The sequence below is a fragment of the Octopus bimaculoides genome, chromosome 18 (assembly GCF_001194135.2).
Source record: "Octopus bimaculoides isolate UCB-OBI-ISO-001 chromosome 18, ASM119413v2, whole genome shotgun sequence".
NCBI classification, from domain to species: domain Eukaryota; kingdom Metazoa; phylum Mollusca; class Cephalopoda; order Octopoda; family Octopodidae; genus Octopus; species Octopus bimaculoides.
In genome coordinates, this window is record NC_068998.1 from 10,672,705 (window position 1) to 10,682,025 (window position 9,321).

General features: G+C 34.9%; 1 protein-coding gene and 1 non-coding gene across 5 annotated transcripts in view; both read right to left on the bottom strand.

Annotated features, from left to right (window-relative positions):
* Positions 1-9,321, bottom strand: part of LOC106874749 (BTB/POZ domain-containing protein 17) — a 92,444-nt gene that overhangs the window by 26,567 nt on the left and 56,556 nt on the right. The gene's annotated exons all lie outside the window — the stretch shown is intronic.
* On the bottom strand, positions 7,550-7,736 carry LOC128249987 (U2 spliceosomal RNA). The gene has a single exon (XR_008266127.1). It is a non-coding gene; the product is annotated as a U2 spliceosomal RNA (small nuclear RNA).

The following is a 9,321-nucleotide window of genomic DNA, read 5'->3' on the forward strand; positions in this document are numbered from 1 at the left end:
AAATATATATATAGTGAGAGTTACCAAAAAAAAAAGATGAAGACAGGTGTGTAAACAACAAACAGATGTATTAGTTTAATGCTTGGGAAGTGAAAGAGTCTTTTACATTTTGAGCCTATGCTCTTCAACAGAAAGGAACACAGAAATAAACAGGAAGAGAAAATAAGAAAAGGTTTAGTGGCTAGTGATGTGTATGTATATATATCAATATATACACACACACATATATATACACATACACACATATATATATATGTATATATATCACACACACAATCACATATACATACATGTGTGTATTATAGCTTATTAAGCTTTTCTGTTTCTACATACTTTGTTTTACTTCTTACAGTCAACCTCAGTATTTATCTTTTTAAGTGTGGTACTTATTCCATCAATACCTTTTTCAAAAACTAAGTTACAAAGATGTAAACAAACCAATGCTGGGACTGAAGTAGAAACCACAAGGCGGTGAGCTGGCAGAAACATTAGCACACCGGGCGAAATACTTAGCGGTATTTTGTCTGCTGCTATGTTCCGAGTTCAAATTCCGCCGAGGTTAACTTTGCCTTTTGTCCTTTCCGGATTGATGAATTAAGTACCAGTTATGCACTGGGGTCGATATAATCGACTTAATCCATTTGTCTGTCCTTGTTTGTCACCTGTGTGTAGCCCCTTGTGGGCAGTCAAGAAATAAGAAACCACACGGTTATGGGGACATAAACACAACGGATTCAGTTGTTAAGTGATGGCAAGAGGACAAACACAGACACACACAAATATATATGGGTACATAAATATACAACAGGCTTCTTCCAGTTTCTATCTACCAAATTCACTTACAAGGCTTTGGTCAGCCTGAGGCTATCGCAGAAGACACTCGCTCAAGGTGTCACACAGGGGAACTGAACCTGGAACCATGTGGTTGGGAAGCAAGCTTCTTACTACACAGCTACATCTGAATGTATAAATATCTTTGTGTACATGTGTTGTGCTGTACGGATATATACAAACACATACTTACACAAATACTAGCCCCCAGCTTATCAATCATATAACTACAGAAATACTGTGTATACACATACACCGTCTGGCTGATCTAATCTGGAAGGCAGAATAGCAGCACATAATTACACACACACACACACATATACATACATATATATATATTATATATATATATAAAAATACAGATAGATAGAAAGGTGTGTGTAAGGATACACTGGTCTGTTCTGCTTCAGTGGTCATTTCTGCATGTACTGTTTATGATTTAAAAGGTTTTACTGTATTGGTAAGTGTTCCACATGCATCTCTGTTGATTCATGTCTCTTATGTCTGCAACAAAATGCCATGCCAACAACTGTAGAATCTCTTCAGTGATAAGTGGTACTTGCACAACAGTGGCCATTCAAGCAGAGCAGTATGTCTATATACACAAGCACACACATATGTGTGTATGCGCATATATATATATATATATATATATATATATATATAGTGTGTGTGTGCATACAGACGTGCATGCAATTTTCAGGTGCAGTGAACACTAACAACACCAATTTAGGAAATAGCAATGGAGTGTATTTTGGTGTATGTGTATTTATATATAAATGTATATGTGCATGCATGCATGTATGGTAATTAATTGATAATAAAAGCAGAATGAAATACAGTCAGTCATGTGTCTAATTGGTAGAATGTAAGCTGCACCTACAAAAAAATGTCCAATAATGTTTATTTCAACACATGATTATCCAACAAGAATCTGGCAAAAAAAACAAAAAAACTTTGTGTATGTGTGTGTGTGGGTGAGTGTGGGTGTGTGAGTGTGGGTGAGTGTGTGTGTGAAGGTATAGCTCATGGGTGCAGGTATGACTGTGATTAAGAAGTTTGTTTTGAACCCTGCTGTTTCAGGTTCAATCTGTGTGTTAGGTACCGTCTACTATAACCTGAGACTAACCAATGCTTTGTGGGCATATTTGCTAGATGGAAACTGAAAGAGGTCTGTTGATATTGATATATATATATATATATATATATATATATATATATATATATATATATATATATATCATCATCATCATCATCATCATCTAAAAGCCTGTAAGTCAGAAAAAACAGGGATTTGTATATTTGTCAACTGAATGGGTATATTAATATTGGCACAGGGTCAGCAGATTTTGAGAGGAAGGGCAAGTCAATTACATTGATCCCAGTACTTCACTGGTCTTATTTTATCAACCCCAAAAGAATGAAAGACAAAGTCACCCTTGTCAGTATTTGAACTCAGAATGTAGAAAATTGGAAGAAATATCACTAACGATCCTGCAAGCTTGCTGCCTAAATAATAAGTGTTTCTAATTCAGGCACAAGATTAACACTTTTGAGATGGTTAATCCCTAGACTACATTATCCAACGTGTCAATGTTTCCTTCTTATTGGCGTTATGATTTATATGATATTTAGCTGTTGTTTCTAGCAGGTCTAGTCATCGTAAAGGGGTTTCAGACTGCAGAAGTTACTGCCTTGATTTGAAATTTAGATAATAAATTCCAATAGAGCCTTATAGTCTGCAGAAGAGCAGTGAACGTGAGGTTAAGGTAGTGGAAAATTTTAAACCACATAGTTATGAGTTAATACTTTAATGCCTCCCTGGGGCTGGGTACATATCTCTAATTGCATTATTTCATCTGACCCATCTTTACATTCCAGTTGTATGTTATGAACGAAAGGTTAATAAGGTTAATGTGAAAAGGCCATACAGCAGTGAGACTGTCTGCTCTTAAAAAATAGCCACCCCCAAAACATATTTACTATGGGAAACTGGATTTAAAACCAAAGAAAAAATTTACATCAAATTACACACACACACACACACACACACACACACACACACACACACATACATGCATGCATGCATGTATAGAGACAAGCACATGTATGTTTTTGCAAGTAGACAGTGTAGATGCTTAAACATGTATGTATGCATTGAATTATGCACATCACACAGATAATTACAGCGTTTGGATGGTGAAGTCGTGGCTTAGTGGTTAGTGTATTTGGCTTACAATTGTAAGGTCATGACCTCAATTCCTTATAGTGCATTATGTCCTTGAGCAAGACTCTTCATTTCACATTTCTTCAGTCCACTCAGCTGGCAAAAAATGAGTAGTACCAGAATTTCAAAGGGTCGACTTTGTCACAATTTGTGCCATGCTGAATCTCTTTGAAGAACTATGTAAAGGGTATGAATGTCTGTGGGCTGCTCAGCCACCTGTACATTAACCCTTTAGTGCCCATTGTCTTTTTTTTTTTAGGACCAGAAGGATAATCTATCATATTTCTGCAACAGCTGTATTTTTTTGAGATATCTTTAGTTAGTCATCAAGACTGGAGTGTCTTTCAAATATTGTAATAAATTTTTTTTTATATATTTAGTATCAGATAAAGTTGTATAAAAAAAGATTTTTGGTAATAAATCAAATAAAACAAGAGCACTCGGAGAGTGCAAACCTCTGCCAAGGTAACACCAACATCCTCTCAGAGATGATTTTCAAAATGAGAATATCTGAAATAAACTCAAATCTTCTCTCAAACGGGAACACTAAAAATGAACCCAACTGCACTCAAAAATTAAGTAAAAAAAAAAAACAGGAAAAATAATCCAGAATCCTTGTCCAGAACTGGATTAATCCCCAAATCTAATCAGTTTGTGCCAGTCATGAGAACAAACAATCCTGAAAGTTTCATTTGAATCCATCTAGCGGTTCTTGAGATATCTTATCCACAGACAAACAAATACAACTGAAAACAATACCTCTGCCTTTGCTAAGGTAGAGGTAAAATTTGGGCACAAATGGGTTAAGTTCACAAGTAGGCTGTTCCATTGACGAGATCAACTGCAACCCACATCAACATAACCGACGGAGTGCCCAACAGAAACAGCTAATTACACGTACTTACTGTATACATTTGAACACATTAATACACACCTGCTTTTTTTTTTTTTTTTTTTACTTATTTCAGTCACGGGCTGCCATGCTTGAAGGTTTAGTCAAACAAATCAATCTCAGTACTGGGGCAGGTAGAAATTAATTCTTCAGTTGATTCACATTTAAATCTGTTATACCCATAAAATATTCAGGTATTATACTCCATGAATTGTATCGTTTATAATGCTGTGTGTTCCACCGACTACCTCTGGTGGTATAGGCTTTGAGAAAAAAAAAAAAAGGATAGGTAACTTTTAACATTCAGGGGTAGGTTTACCATTTAGTTGCTTCCAGGGCCAGGTAAAGACTCATAGAGGCCCTCAGCACTTAAAAGATTTTGGTGCACCCATATATATGTAATTCAAAATACGAGCAATAATAAACCATATAATAAAGTTTTACCTTTCAAACAGTAAGATGAAAATGTTTATTTTTGCATACTTCCATTTTTATTTATATTTGAAAAATTGTCTTCTACTTTAATTGCAAAGTCTTTGATCAGGTACTCAAAATATATTTTATGTATCACATTTGCTTCTATACTTAGTAGAGATAAGGCATCCTGAATATTATTCTAACAAGCTTAAAGTGATTTCTTTTGTACTGTAAACCATTTACCATTTCTTTAGCACCCCCCCCCCCAACTTCCCTTGATGCCCTAAGCATGTACTTATTTTGCTTAATGGTTAATCTAGTGCTGGTTGGTTCTCTTTTGCTCTGACCTACTGAAAAGCCAAATTTCAGAATCTTGGCAAGGGCTGGGTACCTTAGTTAGAGCATACATGCATACACACACATACATGCAATGTTAATATACAGGGTGTCCACAAAGTCTAGGTACATGGGGATTAACACATACTTTAAATAACTTATTATTTCTTATATTTAATTGTTTGTTATGATTTTATTTACTCCATGTACCCAGACCTTGTGGACACCCTGTATATTAACATATATTTGATATATAATTTGGTAACACATCCACGAATACATGAAAGTATGTATATGTGCATGAATAAAGATTATATCTAATAAATAAAATGTTCAGCACTGAAAACTTTTAATAAGTTTTGGCATAAATCTGTTTTAACAAACAATTTGAGACCTGAATGATTAGCTGTTTCTTGTAGTCACTGTGTGTGTGTGTGTGCATGCATATATGTGTGTGTGTGTGTGTGTGAGCATGTATGAATGTGTATGCACGCATATATGTGTATGTGTGCATGTATATATATATGTGTGTGTGCACGTGTGTTTTAAGTAACATATGACTCATAACATAAGTAGGTAGAAATACTAGTTCTATTAAACATCCATAGGATTAATATCTACAAATACACACACACACACACTCACGTGTACATATTCACTCACTCACACACAAACTTACACACACATGCACACATATATAAACTTACACACACATGCACACATATATAAACTTACACACACATGCACACATATAAACTCACATACACATATGTGTGTGTATATATATGTATGTATGTATGTATGTATAATGCTTATGCACACCTAAATAGATACTCAGTCATTACATACATGCATCCATACATACTCGGTCATACATACATATACTTTAGCATATTAACACACAACGACAAATGTATCTATACACATGCAAACACACACACCCACAAATATAACATATAATACACATTCAAATATAGAGTATGTATGCATAAGTGTGTGTGTGTGTGTATGCATATTATAGCATACACACATCCATTAATGCAATCCATAAGCACAAACACATTAGCGTGTGGACGGAAACACACACAAATAAATACATACATACATACATGCACACATAGATAAAATCCTATGGATATGTGCACGGAAGCTAAATTACACAATATCATTGAATAACAAGGGTTTGTATTCAACACCCTCCACATTACTCGACATAACTACATTCATCACAACCACAACCACATCCAATCGTGAGAAATTATTTCTTGATTCCTCTCATACAATTTGTGTGTGTACCTTTAGTAAAGATTTTACTATGATTCACATAAATGTCAGGTCTTTTAGTGAATTTTTTTAATTGTTTTTTTTCTGTTTAGTTTAGTTTAATTTAATTTATTTTTTGTTTTTGTTCTGGATAAGCTGATTCATGACCTTTTTTTAAAATCTCATTTTTGATATATTTTTTATTAAACTTTTTTTTTCTACTGTCATGTGATGTAAAAAAAAAAAGATAAATATCTCCAAGCCCTGAAGTTATTATTATTATTGTTCAGTAGTTTTATTTTTATAATGTGCTTTCACTTCACTACCGAGCGCAGCTCTGTGCGCCTTGGGTATGTGCTGTGGTGCTCTTATGGTTACTGTATTGAAAGTGTTTTGCGTAGGATGTGTGCTGTGCCCAGTAGTGCAATTTTCTGTATGTTATATATATTTGTAAGTCTTGGTGTTTTTGTTATGTATTTGTCTGAATATATTTTTATTATACCTAAGGCACCTACTATGATAGGAATTGTTTCTGTTTTATTATTATTATTATTATTATTATTATTATTACCTCTGCCTTAGCGATGGCAGAGGTATTGTTTTCAGTTATGTTTGTTTGTCCATGGACAAGACATCTCAAGAACTGCTGGATGGATTCTGATGAAACTTTCAGGAATGTTTGGCCTTGTGACTGGCACAAACTGAGTAGATTTTGGGATCATACCAGACAAGGATACTGGATTAATTTTTCCTGCTTTTTTACTTAATTTTTGAGAGTGCTCGGGTCCATTTTTAGTATTCTCGTTTGTGAGAGCAGTTGAGTTTATTTCAGATATTCTCATTTCAAAACTCACCTCTGGCTGACGCTGGTGTTGCCTTGGCAGAGGTTTGCACTTTCTGAGTGCTCTTATTATCATTATTATTATTATTATTATTATTATTATTATTATTATTATTTTCCTGCTGAAGTCAACTTTGCCTTTTATCCTTTTGAGGTGGATAAAATAAAGCCCCAGTCAAGTACTGGGACTGGTTTAATTGACTCACCATCTCCTTTCAAACCTGCTAGTCTCCTGTCAAGAATTATTAGAAAGAATTATTATTATTATTATTATTATTGTTCAAGATTGACTTTGCCTTTCATCCTTTCGGAGTCAATAAAATAAGTACCAGTTGCATACTGGGGTTGATGTAATTAAAATTTTCACTCAACATAGTTCAATTCATGTTCAACATCTTAACCAAAGTAATTAGATGACTCATTTATGCACTTTGATCTTAGCATAGATCCCCTCAACTGCAGAAGCCACTTGCAATCGCAGGGGTTGCAGGAGCTTAGCAATGGCCCTGCCCTAGGTTAGAGAAAAGGCTAGGCCAGTACATTTGAGAGAGTATCAAATAAGAGCAGTGGTTGCCAAGTGAACTCGCAATGCTAGACTCAAAAAACTTAACTCTTCTGTTACCATATTTCTGTGGATTTACATTGTTTGTCTTTCAAGTAATTTTGAAAAAAATCCACTCTCTTCTACTAGTTTCAATCACTGGACTGCAGCCATGCTTGGAAACTGCCTTGTCAGATAAGCTGAATTTTGGAAATATTGTAATACTGTAAAAGACTACCTGTGGCAAAGTTGGAGCAAGCCCTTAACTCTTCAGCTCATTCTAAAAATTAGTTTGATATTGATAGCCCCACATAGGGAGCATACCAGATATTAAGCTGAGAAGAGCAGATAATACACTTTGATCTTAGCTAAAAAGCCAAGAAACAATGAAGTATTTGAAAAACAATTTTGATACTAACCTGCCTTTATCGTACAATACAAACTTCCCATTATAAAGGGATTTGAATTAAAACCTTCCATCAAAATAGCATGCCAATTTAAGTTCCAAAATGCCAGCTTAATAAATAACATGGTTATTGTACTATATTCTTTATTATTTTCAAAATTGATTAAAACAAAGGCAGCGCATTTCAATAGGAATTAGGAACAAAAAAAATTATGTTGATGTTTGGGATATAATATGAAATTTTGATGGAGAATTTTAATCTAAATCACTTTAACCCCTTAGCATTTAAAGTAGCCTGAAATTCCACCTGGTTTATGTTCAAACCAGCCAACTCTGGCCACTCCTACAATATCATTCTAAAAATAAGTAACCATAACAATGAAATCTCAAAGCAACAAGATCTACAAGATAATGTCTGCTCAATTTAAAACAATATGAATAAACAAGTGTGATATTTGACAGAGTAATCTAAATGCTAAAGTGTTGAAACATGAAATTTGTACCATAAAATTAGGAGCAGTCTAAGGTGAGTTGGTAACAAAAAGGTTAACAGGGGCCCACTCCATGGCCATTAACTCCTGGTTGAGTTCATCTATCATTGTAGACAAGTATTTTTTTGTTTTGTTTTGTTCAGTCAGAGCAACTATGTACCCTTCACACACCAGGGTGAGACCCCTAAAAGCTAAAGCTAGTTTAATTATCAATGGCCCAATTATGAAACAGGTAGTACTGTTTTATATCATTAACAGTAGTAGATCATTTTTGATCTGATAGTAAAAGCACCAGTAATACACTGGGGATATTGTTAACTATATTCCTTTGCGTACATCTTCACTTCCTAGAAATAGAAGTCAAAGTTTGCTAAAATTACACCGTATTTTTTGGTTTGTTTTTATTTCAAGGACAAATTAGACAGTTGCATTTTCCACTATATAAGACAGTTTGGCTACAGCCAGAATTCCTTTTGATCATGGGTCTGCTTGATGGTGACTGACCTAGGGCTAAATAATCAATACAACTATTGCCACTACCTCTAAGGCCACCACCATCACCACCACCAACTGATCATTTGCCTTAATAATTCAATACAAATTTTAAATATCTCTACATAGGTCTAAATATCTCTATAGGCGCAGGGGTGGCTGTGTGGTAAGTAGCTTGCTCACCAACCAGATGGTTCTGGGTTCAGTTCCACTGCATGGCACCTTGGGCAAGTGTCTTCTACTATAGCCTCGGGCCCACCAAAGCCTTGTGAGTGGATTTGATAGACGGAAACTGAAAGAAGCCCGTTGTATATATGTGTATATATATGTATGTATGTATGTATGTGTATATGTTTGTGTGTCTGTGTTTGTCCCCCCAGAATCGCTTGACAACTGATACTGGTGTGTTTACGTACCTGTAACTTAGCGGTTCGGCAAAAGAGAACGATAGAATAACTACTAGGCTTACAAAGAATAAGTCCTGGGGTTGATTTGCTTGACTAAAAGTGGTGTTCCAGCATGGCCGCAGTCAAATGACTGAAACCAGTAAAAGAGTAAAAGAATATAAGTTTTGGTTGCTCAAC